The sequence below is a fragment of the Chiloscyllium plagiosum genome, chromosome 1, assembly GCF_004010195.1.
Source record: "Chiloscyllium plagiosum isolate BGI_BamShark_2017 chromosome 1, ASM401019v2, whole genome shotgun sequence".
Lineage (NCBI taxonomy): Eukaryota > Metazoa > Chordata > Chondrichthyes > Orectolobiformes > Hemiscylliidae > Chiloscyllium > Chiloscyllium plagiosum.
Genome location: NC_057710.1, coordinates 151,586,089 through 151,605,099, shown reverse-complemented (window position 1 = coordinate 151,605,099; position 19,011 = coordinate 151,586,089). Strand labels below are relative to the sequence as shown.

The following is a 19,011-nucleotide window of genomic DNA, read 5'->3' as shown; positions in this document are numbered from 1 at the left end:
ATTCCATCACAATCCTGTGGTGCAATTTGTGGATGGTGGACAGGTTTTGAGGAGTCAGAAGATGAATTCCCACCCTTTATCTCATATACTTCTGTGAGAATGATTATGTCAGATTGTTAATTGACTCACCTGTGGGCAACATTCAAAGTTTTTACTGGACTTGCTAGATTTACTGGACTTTTCCATATTAGATTGATAGATATGAGTGGCTTGCTAGCTATTTTAGAGGGGCAGCCAAAAATCAATCACATTGCTGTTGATTCTGCACACATGGGACAGACTAGCTAAAGAAGATAGGTTTATTTTCTAAAAGGATGCTTGAAAACTAGATGAGTATTTATAACAACCTGTTTGATTACTGGTCAGTCTACTATTACTAATACTTATTCCTGGTTTATTTCATTAATTAAATTTAAATTGGTTGCCATGGTGGAATCTTAATTCATGTCTCCAGATCATTTAACCCGGCCTCTGGATTACTGGCCCAGTAAACTGATCATTGTGCAAGTGTTCTTACTTTACCATAATATCTTGAGAAGCTCTTGTCTTTTCAAAATTTGGACTTGAGATGAAAAAGGCAGTAAAGCAATGTGTACAGTGTTGGCAGACTACACCACATAAAATTATGGATTGTGGCATGGTGGTCAATGCTGTGGTAAAAATCACCTGGTATGGCTCAGGAACCCCACTCTGACAATGTCACATGCCGCGGAGGAAAATAATTGCCTGAAAAGATGCATGATTCACTGGCCTCTGCTTTCTTCAGGCCCGCTTCTCAGTTAGATAGGCTTTTCTTTTCTACTCACTTATTCCATGCCCTTCTAAATAATTGGCCTCCAGCGGTTATGACCTTCAGCACATATCTACCAGTTATGAGTGTCAGTGTCCACCATTTTCATACTTTGCTAACAGATGTCCTTGTAATGGAGCTATGAACACCCATAACATGACCAGTGACTGGTTCAGTATATAGCAGATATTTGGCTATCAGGCTATCATCCAAGTATTGAACATAGCTGAGGTTGTGCAAACATAGTTTACTTAGCAATGAGTGTAGATATTTCCAAATCAACCTATTCAGAGATCTTATAACATACCTCTGGAGCAGGTGGGACTTAAACCCTGGCCTTCTGGCTCAGAGGTAGGGACATTACCACTGCACCACAAGTTCCTAGGCACGAGCCTAGGATGGAAGAGCGATTGACGGCCGGAAAAACTCAGCAGGTCTGGCAGCATCTGCGAAGAGAAATCAAAGTTAACGTTTCGAATCAACTTGAAATGTTAACTGATTTCTCTCCACAGATGCTGCCAGGCTTGCCAAGCTTTTCCAGAAATTTCCATTTTTGTGTTTGATTTACAGCATTTGTAGCTCGTTCCACTTTTTTTCGATCAAGGGACTTTTTCACTGGAGCATAGTAAGTTGAGGGAGGGTCTTATTGAGTTTTATAAAATCATGAGGGGCATAGATAAAGTGAATAGCAAGGGTCTTTTCCGCAGGGTGAGGGAGTTCAGAACCAGGGGGCATACTTTAAGGTGAGAAGAGAAAAATGTAAAAGGGACACTAAGGACAACTTTTTTTATGCAGAGAGTGGTTGGTGTGTGAAATGAACTGCCAGAGAAAGCTGTGGATGCAGGTACAGTTACAATGTTTAAAATATATTTGGATAAGTTCATGAATAGGAACGTTTTGGAGGGATATGGACCAAGCACAGGCAGGTGGCACTACTTTAATGTTGGAAAATAGTCAGCAAAGGGTCTGGACCAAAGGGTCTGTTTCCATGCTGTATGACTCTGTGACCCTAATGGGGGAAGCCTAGATTGGAGACACATGGCTGAAGAAGGACGTAATTTGGGGCTTTTAACTATATTTCTAATTTACTACTTTAAACTAAGACAAATTGTAATGTTGATTTTTTAAAATTTATTTCTTTATTTTTCTACTTTTTACCTAAGATTTTGTACTTAGATATCTTGTATCTCAGATGCCACCATGAATGGCGACATTGTAAACTTTTTCCTGTACTCCTGTATCCCTGTATTTGAGTATATGTGACAATAAAGCCTAATTCTAATTCTAATAGATTATTGTGTTCTAGCTCCACTCCAGGAGTTGGTGACCTTGCCCTGCCATGAGCCACAAAGACAGTGAAGGTGGAAGCTGTTCAGCCTCTTCTCCAGTCCACATATGTTGTCAGGTCTCATCATTGTACATAATCTGAAGATAGTAACCTGTTATCATTGCCTTGCTTGCCTGAGATCCAAGAGAAAAGTACACAAATTCCTCACCAGTGAGTTGTTCCCTGTTGACAATGCTTTACTAGCCCTCCAGACCAAGGAACAAGTTATCAGAGTATACTCAGGACATGGATTTGGTAGTTCAATGTTTGTTGTTCTTGTTTGCTAGGAGTCCTGATGAAGGGCTTATGCCTGAAACTTCGATTCTCCTGCTCCTCGGATGCTGCCTGATCTGCTGTGCTTTTCCAGCACCACACTCTCGACTCTGACCTCCAGCATCCGCAGTCTTCACTTTCTACTATTCTTTTCTGTCAGCCAGGGCTTCCTGATTGGACCAGATTAACCACACCAATCAGGGAATTTATATCCTATGAGGTCCAGCTGGCTGACCTCATCACAATCACTAGAATTTCAGCATTCAGTGAGAAATGCCAGTGATTGTGGAGCCTAGATAAGGGAAGCTATCAATAAAATTTAGTATCAAAGTGACATTGCTGATGGATGATAGTGGCATAACAACATCTGATCAGGCTATTTATCTTTCTGATGCTGATGGTCAAAGCAAAGTCTTTACAGAACTGAGACAGTCTGTTCATTTTCCCATCAAATTATTCCTCTGAAGTTTTGACCAGGGCTCATGGATATCCAGAATGCAATCATTCCAGGCACTAAACCTGTGGGCATCGATGAAAAGGTTGGTAAGATTGGTAGAGAGTAGCTTCTTGATGTTAAGAGTAAAAAGTCGCTTCCTCCAACCGTGTTGGACAGTGAGATGATATTCTCACTAGTGAGAATGGCAACAATTCCCAACATGAAAGTCAGAGCAGTTAACTGCTGACTCCAGCTCAGCACTTGCTCCTCCATCTCAGACACCAGTGACCAACATCTTAGAGCACACTCCAAGGGTAGTGAACATCCTCACCAACTCCCCTCAACTCCCACACATCTATAGACATTATATCTGGCATGTACCAGCTTCAACATAACATCATGGCACAATACTAATCCATTTACAATACAGGTCTGAACATACTTTGGTACACAGCAGTACTTAGCCTTCAGATGAACAAGACCCATTGTCACTGCAAACTGAGGATATCTTGGGTCACTGCCACTAGACTATGTCAAATTACTGGAGAGGGACCTGCAGCCTGAAGGAGTGTGGCCAACTTATCCCAGTCACCATTGAGGTGACAGCTGCATTGAACTTTATATTACTGGCTCCTGTCAAAGAGCCACTCGGGAGCTTGGTTGTCCACCCACAAATGTATCAAGTCTGCTACTATGCCAATTGTGTCAGATCACACCATTTCATCTGGTTTTCCCTGTGATAAAACAGCCCAGGCAGGATGCTTTGGCAATGTAGTTGGCTTTCCCCAAGTGTAGGGTATAAATAGTTTTTACACAAGTTGTGTTAGGAGCACTATATTACAATGTAGCTGAGTTTATTAGCAGAAACATCACCTGTGATCATCAATACTACACCTTAGAGTCTGCAACAGTTTAAATTACAAAACAATTATGGAACAGCTGAAAGGTCTGCTGAAGATGACGTTCCAATGCTTGGATCAGTATTAGGAGCCTTGCAGTGCACTCCAGACAGAGTGTGCTGCATAATCCTGGGATGCTGTGCTCTGTACACCAAAACTAGAGCAGACAAAAGGGGATGTGATGCAATCTGGAGAGCTGTGAGAGTGGCAGAGGTCACTTAGCTGATTTTTGGTAATATTGAGCCCCAGGTTTCTATGTTTTACCACAAGTCAATACAGCTGAGGAGTTCCCGCCGGTGAAGCTGTGTACAGACAGGCAAATGTTTACTTACTTGGCTGTCTTTTTCACAATGCTGTTCGCTGAGTAGACTGAAAAAGAAAAGGAGACAATATAAAAGGGCTGACAACATGTTAATTCTCTTCACAAAAGGAAGTTAAAAGCAAGAGTAGGCCATACAGTCCCTCCATTCTTCAACCCCATTTTAGATCACAGTTAATCATCAACCTTAATGTCATATTTGTTCATTATTTCCATGTCCCTTGATTTCATTAGTAACTAGAAATTTACACTCTGTGTCCAAACCTTGTGTCCAAACTTCCACAGTCCTTTGAGGTCGAGAATTCCAAAGATTTACCATCTTCCAAGTGAAGATATTCCTCCTCATCTCAGTGCTAAACAGCTATTTGTTTTATTCTGCTACTGTCACGGTTCCAGACGTAATACTCAGGAAAATGTCCTTTCTGCATCTACTCTGTCTATCCTTTTAAGAATTTTGCAAGTTCCCATGAGATCACTTTTCATTCATAGAATCCCTACAGTGTGTTAAGAAGTCACTTGGCCGATCAGGTCCACATTGACTTTCTGAAGAACATTCCATCCAGATCCAGACTCAACCCAATCCCCAATACCCAGACAAGTTTAAACCCACCCCAAGAGAACCAGCAAATCTCCTTCAAGGATATAATTTCCAGTCCTGCTAAGGTGTAATAGTCCTCCTTATACAAAACCCTGCTACGTGCCCCTGATTTCAATGTGCCAGATATCTAAAGCCCACACTTCTGTACCATTTTCCAACCAGGGAAAATTAATTCACTCCATGTTTCTGAATTATATGCTTCAGCATGGAAACAGACCCTTCGGTCCAACCCGTCCATGCCGACCAGATACCCCAACCCAATCTTGTCCCACTGCCAGCACCCAGCCATATCCCTCCAAACCCTTCCTATTCATATACCCATCCAAATGACTCTTAAATGTTGCAATTGTACCAGCCTCTGCCACATCCTCTGGCAGCTCATTCCATACATGTACAACCCTCTACGTGAAAATGTTCCCCCTTAGGTCTCTTTTATATCTTTCCCCTCTCACCCTAAACCTATGCCCTCTATTTCTGGACTCCCCCACCCCAGGGAAAAGACTTTGTCTATTTATCCTATCCATGCCTCTCATAATTTTGTAAACCTCTACAAGATTACCCCTCAGCCTCTGACACTCCAGGGGAAACAGCTCTAGCCTGTTCAGCCTCTCCCTGTAGCTCAAATCCTCCAACCCTAACAACATCCTTGTAAATCTTTTCTGAACCCTTTCAGGTTTCACAACATCTTTCTGATAGGAAGGAGACCAGAACTGCACACAATATTCCAACAGTGGCCTAACCAATGTCCTATACAGCCGCAACATGACCTCCCAACTCATGTACTCAATACTCTGACCAATAAAGGAAAGCATACCAAACAACTTCTTCACTTTCCTATCTACCTGCGACTCCACTTTCAAGGAGCTATGAACCTGCACTCCAAGGTCTCTTTGTTCAACAACATTCCCTAGGACCTTACCATTAAGTGTATATGTCCTGCTAAGATTTGATTTCCCAAAATGCAGCACCTCACAGTTATCTGAATTAAACTCTATCTGCCACTTCTCAGCCCATTGGCCCATCTGGTCCAGATCCTGTTGTAATCTGAGGTAACCCTTTTCGCTGTCCACTACACCTCCAATTTTGGTGTCATCTGCAAACTTACTAACTGTACCTCTTATGCTCGATCCTTGTGGCACTCCACTGGTCACAGGCCTCCAGTCTGAAAAACAACCCTCCACCACCACCCTCTGTCTTCTACCTTTGGTGCTGAATAAAGAGACCTTGGAGTGCAGGTTCATAGCTCCTTGAAAGTGGAGTCGCAGGTAGATAGGATAGTGAAGAAGGCGTTTGGTATGTTTTCTATTATTGGCCAAAGTATTGAGTACAAGAGTTGGGAGGTCATGTTGCGGCTGTACAGGACATTGGTTAGGCCACTTTTGGAATATTGCGTGCAATTCTGGTCTCCTTCCTATCGGAAGGATATTGTGAAACTTGAAAGGGTTCAGAAAAGACATACAGGATGTTGCCAGGGTTGGAGGATTTGAACTACAGGGAAAGGCTGAATAGGCTGGGTAGCATCGGAGGCCGAGGAATGACCCTATATAGAGTTACAAAATCATCAAGGGCATGGAGAGAATAAATAAACAAGGTCTTTTCCCTGGGGTGGGGGAGTCCAGAACCAGTAGAGTGCATAGGTCTTGTGTAAGAGGGGAACGATATAAAAGGGACGTAAGGGGCAACATTTTCAGTCAGAGTGTGGTGCGAGTATGAAATGACCTGCCAGAGGAAGTTGTTATGGACTTGGCCAGACCACTCAAAATATTTTTAAGTGGGCAGCCCAGACCATAACTTTGCAATTTGTTTCAGTAAATGTACAGTGATAATTACCTGGAGTAAGTTAGCTCTGTTGACTACCAGGTTTTTAAGCAGACAAAAAAGTATTCACAAAATTACACAATAAAACACAAAGAACAGAATAAAGAACCCATACAGAACTCATTCTATCCAGCCTAGACTTAATTATGCTGTTCTGAATATACACAACAGTCCCAATATCAGTAAAAAATCAGTAAAAATGGAACAAATGTTTACAAGTTGAAGTTACAAGGGCAGGAGAGAGAGGGTTTCACAGCCTGTTTCCACACAGGTGAAGTCGTAACTAGTTCTGAACTGAACTGCTCAGCTAGAGAGCTGACTACTCCCCTTTCATTATACAGGTTACTTCTAAAACATGACGACTTTCTCCACAAGTCTCATCTATTTACATCCTTTTTCATTGCTGTACCAAACTAGTCACCTCGGAGCCGGGATGGTTTTATGACCCCTCTGAAAAAAAACAAGGACACAGTATCCTTGAGAAAAAAGAATACCTTATATTAAAAAGGGACCTCCCTTAAAAAAACCCATTAATATCAAAAGATGGTTTCATTTTTAAAACACTTCAAAAACAAATTGGTTACTAGTCTAAAACACATATACACGATGCTAACTATACACATGCAAACATGCACAACCACATGTGAATTCAGGCCGCGCCACACCCACCACCGAAAGCATTCGAGTCTCGATAACACATTGGCAATCAGGTTTTCGTGGTCTGCCACATATACAGTTGTGAAGTTGAATGGCTGCAACAACAAGTTCCAGCTAAACAGTCTGGCACTTTTGTCCTTAAATTTTTCCACAAATGTCAATGGGTTATGAACAGTGTATACGATTGTCTCAGATACATTGCTGGCAATATAAACACTGAAATGTTGTCATGCTAACAGCAAGTTTAAAGTCTCTTTCTCCAGCATTGAATATTCCTGTTGATGAACATTCAACTTCCTGGAAAAATACCCAATGGGTCTTTCTATTCCCTCGTCATCCTCCTACACGAGCACCATATTGACACACACATCACTGGCATCGATAGCCACTTTGAAAGGCTTCGTGGAATCCGGTGTGTAATACTGGGGCAGTAGTTAACCCAGTTTTTTGGCTGTCAAGTGCCTTTTGACAGTCCTCTGTCCACTGAAACTTCTTGCCCTTATTTTAACAATTTGGTGAGTGGATCAGCCATACTGCTAAAGTTCGGCACAAACGTTTGGTAAAATCCACTCAATCCCAGTAAACATTATACTGCTTTTTTCGTGATGGTGTGGGTATTTCCCCAATTACTTTTGTTTACACATCCTGTGGGGCCATTTGTCCCTGTCCAATAGCATGGCTCAGGAAGGTGACTTGGGCTTTGACAAATTCCCTTTTAGCTTGGTTTACCACCATGCCTGCCTTCAGAAGTCAATCGAATAGGTCCAATAAATGCTGTAAATGTTCCTTCCCTGAGTGACTATAAATCACCAGGTCATCATTGTGAACAACACAATTGGGTAACCCAGCAATGACCTTATTAATCAGTCCCTTAAATGTGACTGGAGCGTTTTTCATACCAAACGGCAAGACTTTGAACTGATATAGTACATTTGGCGTTATAAAGCTGAAATTGCCTTTGCTTTCTCTGACAGAGGTACTTGCCAGTAGCTTCTGAGCAAGTCCAATTTAGAAATGTAAGTTGCTTGTCCCACTTTTTTGACACAGTACTCCAACCGTGGAATTGGATATGCATCAGTCTTTGTAACGGCGTTGACTTTGCAATAGTCCACATATAACCATTGGGTACCATCTGGCTTTGGCACCGTGACTATGGGTGAGCTCCAGTCACTGTAACTCACTTCGATTATGCCATCTTGGAGCATGCGCTCTATCTCCTTCTGAATCTGTGCCAACTTTAGAGGATTATGCCCATAAGAATGTTGCTTAATCAGAACAGCATCTCTTATTTCTACATCATGTACAATTAGGTTAGTACTTCCCAGCTTATTCCTGCTTGTCTTCCCATGTGATAGTAATAACTTTAGGGTGTAGATTTGCTCGCTGAGCTGTAGGTTTGATATGCAGACATTTCATTACCTGGCTAGGTAACATCATCAGTGACGTCCTCCAAGTGAAGCGAAGCTGTTGTCTCCTGCTTTTCAAGTAGTTCACCTCACTCAATTTCCACTCGATTTGATATGGTCCACTAAACCTTGTTTTTAAAGGCTCACCTGTTACTGGAGGTAACACCAATACTTACCCCCAGTTGCAAAACTGCAAATTTGTGATTTCTTATCCACTTCCTGTTTCATTGTATCCAGCCAATTCTCCAGCTCTATTTAACCATTCTCTAAAATTTGACACACAGTCCAATTGGGTGGTTTCTGAATTCTGACTAATTAATTAGTCTTCTTACTTCATGCTCAAAAATTAATTCATGTGGACTGAATTTGGTCAATTCATTCGGTGCACTCTGATCGCAAAACGTACAAACATAACTCCCTTATCCCAATCATCTGGATAATCCTGATGAAAGCCCTCACATGGTCTTTAGTATTTGATGCCATTTCTCTAGCGCTCCCTGCGATTCTGGATGGTAGACAGTAGATCTGAATTGCTTTATTTCCAAGTTATCCATAACCGCCTTGAGTAGTTTGGATGTGAAGTTTGATCCTTGATCTGACTGGATATTTATTGGTAGTCTGTATCTAGTAAAAGATTAAAGTAATTCTTCTACAACTCTTTTTGTTGTGATGTTGCGCAATGGGATTGTCTCTGGAAATCTAGTCGACATATCCATTATTGTTAATAAATACATATTCCCACAATTTATTTGAGGTAGGGGACCTACGCAATCAATCAAGACTCTCATGAAAGGTTCCTCAAATGCTGGAATAGGTATTAAAGGTGCAGGTTTTATTACTGCCTGTGGTTTTCCAATTAGCTGACATGTATGAGACATCTGGCAAAATTCAACTACATCTCTGTGTAGTCCAGGCCAGTAAAAATGTCTCTGTATTTTAGCCTGTTATATTCTTCACCCCTAAATGACCTCCAAGTGGTAGCTCATGTGCCATTCGCAGCACTCCTTTCTATAACCCACTGGTAAACAATTTGATGAATCTCTGCCCATTTCTCGTCTGCTTGAATGTGTGATGGTCTCCATTTCCTCATTAAGACATCATTTGTTAATTAATAATACACAGGAATGTATTTACTCTCCTTCTCTGTATATGCCTTTTGCTACAACTGTTTTAAATTCTCAATCAGCCTGGGAGAGCTAAAATTATTTGCATGTTTACTTAGTTGCTCCTGCTCTGTCCCACTTATCTGATCAAAAAAGGTCCCTGATAAAGCTATGTCAGCTTCCTTATCTGTGCCTTTTGATCTCACCTGCTTCAACTTGTACATCTGCCATCTTGTGACCACACAGTCTGGAAACATTCCTGGTTAAACACCCTTCATTGCTTCAGTTGCCTGTGTCTCCACTGGCTTTGCAAATAGAGTAGGCAGCACGCCTACTGGTGAATCAGCGATATCATATGCAATGACAAATTGTACTCCTGGACCTGAGAGTTTGTCCAGTACTTGTACCACAAATTATCTACTCTTCTCTGGACTCTCTTGCCCCACTTTACATAATTGAGAACTTTTTGTCTCACTATGAATTCCTGTTACCAGTACCTTTTCTGGCAATAGTCTTTCAGGAGTACATAGCATCATAGTCATAGAGATGTGCACCATGAACACAGACCCTTCAGTCCAAATCATCAATACTGACCAGATATCCCAACCTAATCTCATACTCCTTTGTCCCCCTCAAGGGTTTCTTTTTTACCCTTTGATAAGTTATCCTTTTGATCTCCACTGAGATCTACCTTTCCCTTTCCACATGAGGATTTCTCTTTGCCCCAATTTCTATCTCTCATGGACTGAAATTGATTCTGGAAGCCATACCAAGTTTTATGGAGCTCATAATCATCAGCCGCTTCAGCTGCTAACCTTGTCATTTTAACTCTCTCTTCTTCCACAGGTTTGCACTACTTCAAGCAGTGGATTTTTGAATTCATCCAAAATAATGACCTCTCTAAGGGCATCATAGGTTTGCTTGATCTTTAAAGCTCTTATCCATCTATCGAAATTACTCTATTTGATCTTTTCAAACTCAACATAGGTTTGACCAGGGTCCCTACTTAGATTCCTGAAACTTTGCCTACAGGCTTCTAGTACAAGCTCATATGCACTTAAAATGGCTTTTTTCACCTCCTCATCCCCCCCCCCCCCCCCCCCACAGAAACCTCTTCTGATAGTGATGTGAAGACCTCACTAGAACTTGCATTTAAATTCTTGCCACCTTTACAGATTCTGATGGTTTCTCCAGCAAGTTTAAATACTGAGCTACTGCTGTATTTATCTCATCTTTCCTCACAGAAGCAGGCAAGTCCAATCACAGCTGGTCTGCTAATTCCTGCAGCTTGGTCTTATTCACCTTTTGCAAAACTTCCAAAGTCACTGCATCCATTTCCAGAAAACGTTTTGCCACTGAAAGAGCCATGACTGTCCCAAGCTTTGTCTACCCAACCAAACCAACATCCAAAATAAAGACACTGGCACCTACAACTCACTGTTTAAAGTCCCGTAAAGAGCCCCCAATCTGTTATGGATTAAGTCAGATCACTCAAAGTATTCTTAAACAGACAGCCCAGACCATAACTTTGCAACTTGTTTTGGTAACTGTACAGTGAAAATTACCCAAAGTAAGTTACATAGGAGGTTAGTGAGCAAACCTAGGGCGCATGGTATTGGGGGCAAAGAAATAACTTGGATTGAAAGTTGGTTGGCTGACAGGAAACAAAGAGTAGTGATAAACAGCTCCATTTTGGAATGGCAGGCAGTGACCAGTGGGGTACCATAGGGATCAGTGCTGGGACTGCAGCTTTTTACATTATATATTAATGATATAGAAGATGGTATTAGTAATAACATTAGCAAATTTGCTGATGATACTAAGCTGGGTGGCAGGGTGAAATGTGAGGAGGATATTAGGAGTCTACAGGGTGACCTGGACAGGTTAGGTTAGTGGTCAGATGCATGGCAGATGCAGTTTAATGTGGATAAATATATGATTATCCCCTTTGGTGGCAAAACAGGAAGGCAGATTACTACCTGAATGGAATCAATTTAGGTAAAGGGGCAGTACAGACAATCTGGGTGTTCTTGTACACCAGTCAATGAAGGTAAGCATGCAGGTACAACAGGTAGTGAAGAAGGCTAATACATTGCTGGCCTTCATAACAAGAGGGATTGAGTACAGAAGCAAAGAGCTTCTTCTGCAGCTGTACAGGGCCCTGGTGAGACCACACCTGGAGTACTGTGTGCAGCTCTGGTCTCCAAATTTGAGGAAAGACATTCTGGCTATTGAGGGAGTGCAGCGTAGGTTCACGAGGTCAATTCTGGAATGGCGGGATTACCTGACACTGAAAGACTGAAGCGATTGGGCTTGTAGTATACCCTTGAGCTTAGGAGACTGTGAGGGGATCTGATTGAGACATATAAGATTATTAAAGGATTGGTCACTCTGGAGGCAGGAAACATGTTTCCGCTGATGGGTGTGTGCCGAACCAAAGGACACACCTTAAAAATACAGGATAGATCATTTAGGACAGAGATGAGGAGAAACTTCTTCACCCAGAGAGTGGTGGCTGTGTGGAATGCTCTGCCCCAGGGGGCAGTGGAGACCCAGTCTCTGGATTCATTTAAGAAAGAGTTGGATAGAGCTCTCAAGGATAGTGGAATCAAGGGTTATGGAGATAAGGACAGGATACTGATTAAGGATGATCAGCCATGATCATATTGAATAGTAGTGCAGGCTTGAAGGGCAGAATGGCCTACTCCTGCACCTATTGTCTATTGTCTAAGTTAGCTAGGTTGACTACCAGGTTTTAAAACAGACAAAATTTCATTCACAAAATTGCACAATGGAACACAAAGAACAGAATAAAGAACCCCTTCAGAGCTCAGTCTGTCCAAACTATGTTGTTCCGAATGTACACAACAGTCCCAATAAGCAAACCCCTTAAAAAAACAATAAAAATGGAACAAATGCTTACAGATTGAAGTTAGAAGGGCAGCCTGTTTCCACACAGCTGAACTCCTAACTCGTTCTGGACTGAACTGGCCAGTTAGAGAGCTGACCACTCCCCTTTCATTATACAGGTCACTTCTAAAACATGACCACTTTGGCCTGACAGAGGTGACCTGAACCAAGGGTCACAGTCTAAGGATACTGGCTAAACCATTTAGGACTGAAGTGAGGAGACATCTTTTCACCTCACTTGATGATGGTGAGCCTGTAGAACTCACAACCAAAGTCAAGGCCAAAATATTGTATGCTTTCAAGAAAGAGTTGGATATAGCAGCTGCGGCTAAAGAGATCAAAGGATCTGGGGAAAGAGGTTATTAAGTTGGATGATCAACCATGATTTTAATGAATGACCAAAGGACTGAATGGCTGAAAAACCCAAACACCTGTTCCTATTTTCAATGTTCTCAGCTTCACTGATGTACCACAGTGACTGCAGTTAGCACTCAAGTTCCAAAACCTGGAGCTCAGAGTTTTAGAGCCGGAACCACATCCCGCACAAGTGATCATCCAGGCCACATGAAACAGCCATGGTAGGCTTGCTGTCCAGCCAACCTTTCTTGCCATGCCATCAACATGCCTTCATACTGTTTTCTTCAACGTGTAATGAGAAAGAAAATGCAAAAATACTTATTATTCAGCTCCAATCAATCTAGTGCTAAATGTGGCTGCCTTTCTCAGGGTCCTTTTCTTGCTGTTCTTCTCAGTGACACTGGCTGCCTGTTTTGGCATCCTCAACTCAACTCCTCTTCTCTGATCTACTGACTGCCTTTCTCAGGGTCCTTCTCTCACCTTTTCTAAGTGTTCCTGACTGCCTGTCTAAGTATATTCCCTTGCCCACATCGCTTGGTGCTGCTGACTGTTTGATTCATGTTCCTTTTCTTGCCTGCTCTTCTAGGTAATGCTGAATGCCTGTCTCAGTGTTTTCTTACACCCACATCTTCTTATTACATGCCACATGTTTCTCTTAAATTTGATGATTTAGAACACCACAACATTTACAGCATCTATATTTGTGTCAATGAGTGCCCAAGTCATAAAGTAATTAGCCTGGTTACCTGGTACTAAGTGCTTGTTATTTTAGGGACCTGAAGAGAAAAGACAACAGCCGTCTTTCAGATAGGAATAAGAATTGTAAATGGCATTATTACCACTTTATTAGTGTGATTTCTATTTTCACATTGACAATTATATAGTTACACTTACAAAGCCTCAGGGGATTACTGCTCACCTCTTGTCCCAGTTATGAATTGTGAAATTTATAACTTTGAATTTTTAACAATTCCTGACAGGGTTAGAATTAGGTAACCACAGAAATATGCAGTGACAGCCATCATGTCAAATTGGGTGCACAACCCTATCCCTAAGCCATTTTTAGAATGGTGGAATTGGACTCAGGGTGGTTACCCTATCACAAGATATGGAGTAGACAATTGAGGCCAATTATGGAGATTAATAAAGGCTTTCCTCTCATTTTAATGGGATTTTTTTTTACTCATCACTAGGACAATTCACAGCAAGTCCAAATGGTTAGTATGAGATGACCTCACAATGGGGTGGGTTTGCAACAGAATAAACTATCCAAACCGATCATAGCTGTTCCATCATTGTTAAGACCTTTGACTATCTTGTGGAGCAGCTGTGACTTTTCATAATTTTAAAACAATTTTCTTGGTCTTCAGAGGACAGCTGTTCTCTTGAAAAAAGGAGGACAGTGCAGAACGACCTGAGAGGGGTCAGGAGGGTTGTGAAATGGCTAGATTAGATAGACATGTAGAAGAGGTTTGTATTTGTAGCCAAATACAGAAGGAAGAAGTGTAAATATAAGATAGTCAGTAATCAATCTAATGGGTTCCCAGAGAAATGTCTTTTTCTAGGGAATACAATATGAAGCTTCTTACCAAATGGAAATAATTGCTTCAACATAGATGTTGTATTGAACCCAAAACAAGGAAAGCTCAAGAACGAAACAGGTATAGTGTTACAATAGCGGCTAATATAGACTGTTGAATTTTCACTTACATCATCCAATTTGTGTATCTGTGACTTCTCATGGATTAAAATGCTTTTTTGAAAAGGAAGAAATATGGTATAAATTGGTTGCAGTGGTCAACTGAACACAGATTGCAGCAAGCTTCATGGGAAACCATCTGCAGTGAGATTACCTTTTTCTGTCTAAAGACATTGAAACCAAGCAACTGAGTCAGTCAGGAAATCCACATCTCCTGTTTTTGTTCACACTTGTATGATAATCTCATTTCTTGGAAGATGAAAGTCTCACTTGCCAGTTAGCCAGCTAAGGAAGATTACACAGAAAGATTCAAGAATACACACTGAACTAAATTTCAACAGCCATTTTTGAGTAGTAAGGCAGAAAAGAAAAATGGATTTGTAAACAAAAACTGGAACTCTTTCTTCCTGCCAGTTTCTGTCATCATCTCAGAATTCAATGCTCCGTACAAAAAAAAATTGGAAAATATAATTTGTTAATAATTCAAAGGTACCTGCAAAATTTGTCACTTCTGAGGATACCAATTAAACAATTCTGTTCTCAGGTTAATACATGCAAAAGCCCCAAAGGACTGTCTAACTGCATAACCTTTATTATCTTTGTCTGTATCGGACTCTCTCCATTTTAAATGTAGTGCTTTTGTGTGTGTTTGATGCTGGGATTTTATTAATTTTCTTGTGGTTAGTAGATAATTTTTTTTCTTTCACTCAAGAAATCCTTGATAATTGGTTTATTCATTTTGATTGAGCTAACTATATCTTCACTTGAATATATAGATATATATATATATATATAGCTGTGTGTTAAAAATAAATAGTAGTTGTTGTGACCGACTGAGAGGGGTTTAAAAAAAAGGAGCCAATTCTCTCCTTGCTTGGTTAAACCAGTAGAAGTCAACGAGGTAAAAACAATAACTGCAGGTGCTGGAAACCAGATTCTGGATCAGTGGTGCTGGAAGAGCACAGCAATTCAGGCAGCATCCAACGAGCAGCAGAAGGTTTGTTGTTGAGATTACTGGAAGGGAGGTCAGCAAAATCCCATGTGGGACATAAACACTGTCCTGTAGGTTAAATGGTCTTCTGTGTGCTGGAAACATTTTAAAATACTGAACTTCGTAAAATAGCTGGCTTGGCAAATTTGCAGAACTCGGTAAGACTCAAATTATGACATGAGTGCAGATGATAATCCATAATTTGTTCCTGTTCTCATATTATGATGTGTTTTGTGTGCTTTTGTTATCTTAAATAATTGTCTGTACCTAAATTTGAATAAAATAACAAGGATATATGACATCTACTGCATTTGCTCCATATTATAAACAGATAATTTGCATAATTTTAGAGAATCAAAGATCAGGGAATGTTGAGTGTCATGAATATTTAGTTATTTCATTATACTCATTGCACATTTAATATTTCTTTGTCTTGGGTCCTCAGAGTTCCTTCTAATCATTGTTACTAATGTGATGAATAGATCAAAATCGATAACATTCTGTATATAAAGTAGTGAACGGAAATTCCAGTTCTTTTTCATTAGCACCAGAGAAATGATTTGCATTTTAAGTTATTGAAGTCCATTGTCTTCTTGTGCATTTAAGTATTAAAATCAGTAACAGAAGACCTTCCACATCACAAGTCAGGAACAATTTTCTTTTCATTTTGAGGTCATAGCTTGTACACATCACTTGTTTGATTATAACAGTAATTTTACACCTACTATACTATTATGCTATCATGAGACAGAATTAAATTACATTACCACAGACATTAGGAAATTACACAGTCATTAAAAGTCTTTAATTTGGCATATCATCAGTGCATCCTTTATTGCACAATGCATGATAATCACTACCAATGAACTTATATGCTAAAAACTAAGTCATTCAGACTTTATTTGACAAATCCTTTTTGCCCAGCTTTGTATGTAATTTTTCTCCCCCAATTCCAAGTACCATCACACCACACATCTTTCTCAAACAGAGTGGGTAGCTAGATGACCTGCTTCCTACCATCTGTTAAGTGTTGCTGTTGAGAAAGATGTTTGGACTGCATGCTGCCTGTTGATTTTTAACTCATTTTCTGGTGATACAGCAGTTCGGTAACACATTCCATAAGCAAATATTGTCAAAATAATTTGTTTTGCCAGTCAAAGGTGCACGTTGAACTGTTTTACTGCACCCTGATATTGGGTCTTTATTAATCAATCAAAAGTAGGATTACAGCAGTAATCACAGAGTCACAAACGTGCTATGCCAGTGAAGGAGGCTATTTGACCCGATGTATCTGCACTTACTCTCCAAATGAGCATTATGACTGAGAACCATTTTTCTGTCTTTTCCTCATTCCCTTGCATATTGTTTTATTAAAATAGCCATCTAATTCCCACCTGAATGTCTCAATTGAATATGCCTTCGCCACACTTCCAGCAAGGCATTCCAGACCCAAACTACTTGTCTGAAATGACATTTTCATATTACATTTGCTACTTTTGCAAATCACTTTAAATCTGTGCCCTATCATTCTGAATCTTTTTACAAGTAGAAACCCGTTTCTCTCTGTTCAGGTCTCATGAATTTTGAAACTTCTATAGATATCTTCTTAGCCTTTTCTCCATGGAGAACAGTCCCATCTTTTCCAATCTATCCCGATAACTGAAGTTTCTCATCCCTGGATCTATTCTTGCAAATTTCTTCTGCACTCTCTCCAATTTGTTGCAACCTGGAGCACGGAGGCTGAGTGATGGCCTTATAAAATCATGAGGGGCATGGATAAGATAAATACACAAGATCTTTTGCCTGTGATGGGGGAGTCCAGAACTAGAGGGCATAGGCTTAGGGTGAGAGGGGAAAGATTTAAAAGAGACCTAAGAGACAATCTTTTCACGCAGAGGATGGTGCATGTATGGAATGAGCTGCCAGAAGAATTGGTGGAGGCTGGTACATTTACAACATTAAAAGGCATCTGGATGGGTATATGAATTGGAAGGGTTTAGAGGGCTTTGGGTAAAATGCTGGCAAATGGGATAGATTAGGTTAGGATATCTGGTTAGCAAGGTTGAGTTGGACTGAAGGGTCTGTTTCTGTGCTGTACATCTCTATGATTCTATAATGTGATGCCCAGAACTGCACACAATATTTGAACTGAGGTCAAACAGGTGCCTTTTACAAGTTCAGCATAATTTCCTTGCACTTGTACCCTATGTCCATATTAATAAATCCAGGATACTATATGTTTTTCTCACTGGTCTCTCCACCTGCCTGACACATTTAGGAATCTGTGCAAATAAGGAGTCAATCAATCCCTTTGTAATCAACCTACATTTTCTCATGTAACTACAGTTCAATCCTGAATATTTGTCCTGAGAAGTTTCCCCACCACTGAAGATAAATTGATAAGTCCGTAGTTACTGGGCTTAATCCTTATAAGTTTTTTTGATCAAAGATGTAAAGTTTGCAATTCTCCAGTCCTCCCTATGGACGATTCCAAGATTATAATCAATGCTATTGTGTTAATTTGTATCTCCAAAAATCAGTTTCATGCTTTGATTATGTGGCTCATTGGCAATTAATTTACTTTAACTTGTGATCAAGTATAAGTTATTGCCTGATTAAATATTCTAGTGAATGTAAGTATTCATCATGTAATTGTCCTAAGCCAATAATCTGCAAATAGGCACTGAACAAATACCAGTGTATTGGTTCAAGAAGTCAATATCTTGGATAATTTTAATATCACATAACAAACAAAAAATGTTGCATTTTTAAAAATGTAATAAAGATTCTGAAATTCTAGGTTGCGAGATTTGACGCAAACAGGTGCAGAAAATAATGAGAAAGCTCAGTGGAATGTTGGCCTTTATATCTAGAAGATATAAACTTTGGAAAATAAAAGTCAAAACAACATCAGTTTAAAAGGGGAAGAGCAGACAAAGTCTGGTGAGGACAGTGGAGGAGAGAGAGAGAGAGAGAACCTGCACAGTTACCGCCTTTGCTGTTTGAATTCGTGTATCGCTGGACATCGGAGTGCAACTGGGAAAATTAACAAACAGTGAAATTCACAACTAATCTTGGAGGAACTCTTGGGCGAAGTTCACAGCACAGAATCAGGTAAGTTAATTGTTGTTTTAAGTCTGTCCAAAAGAAAGGCTGCAGTAGTGAGTATAGTGTATTCTTTCTTGATTATATGTTTTTTGAGATAAGTCTCTTGATTAAACTTAAAATATAAACCATAGCTATTAATTTAACCTGGGGCAGTGTTTGTAGAGGAATAAGACGGTGTTATTTTTTGGTCTGTAGATTGTGAAGGAGCAAAAATGGCCTTTGCAGTGACATGTACTTCTTGTCAGATGTGGGAGTTTAAAGAGAGTTTGAGGGTTACTGCGGATTATATCTGCCATAAGTGCTGTTGGATGCGAATCTTA

At 40.3% G+C, this 19,011-nt stretch overlaps 1 long non-coding RNA gene across 1 annotated transcript in view; it reads right to left on the bottom strand.

The window, feature by feature from the left end:
* Positions 1–2,573: 2,573 nt before the first annotated feature.
* Positions 2,574–19,011, bottom strand: part of LOC122554453 — a 47,760-nt gene continuing 31,322 nt past the window's right edge. Inside the window, exons 2-3 of the long non-coding RNA XR_006313001.1 lie at positions 4,058–4,094; positions 2,574–2,909 (exon numbers count right to left, since the gene is read on the bottom strand). This is a non-coding gene — a long non-coding RNA (uncharacterized LOC122554453). The remainder of the gene's footprint in view (positions 2,910–4,057; positions 4,095–19,011) is intronic.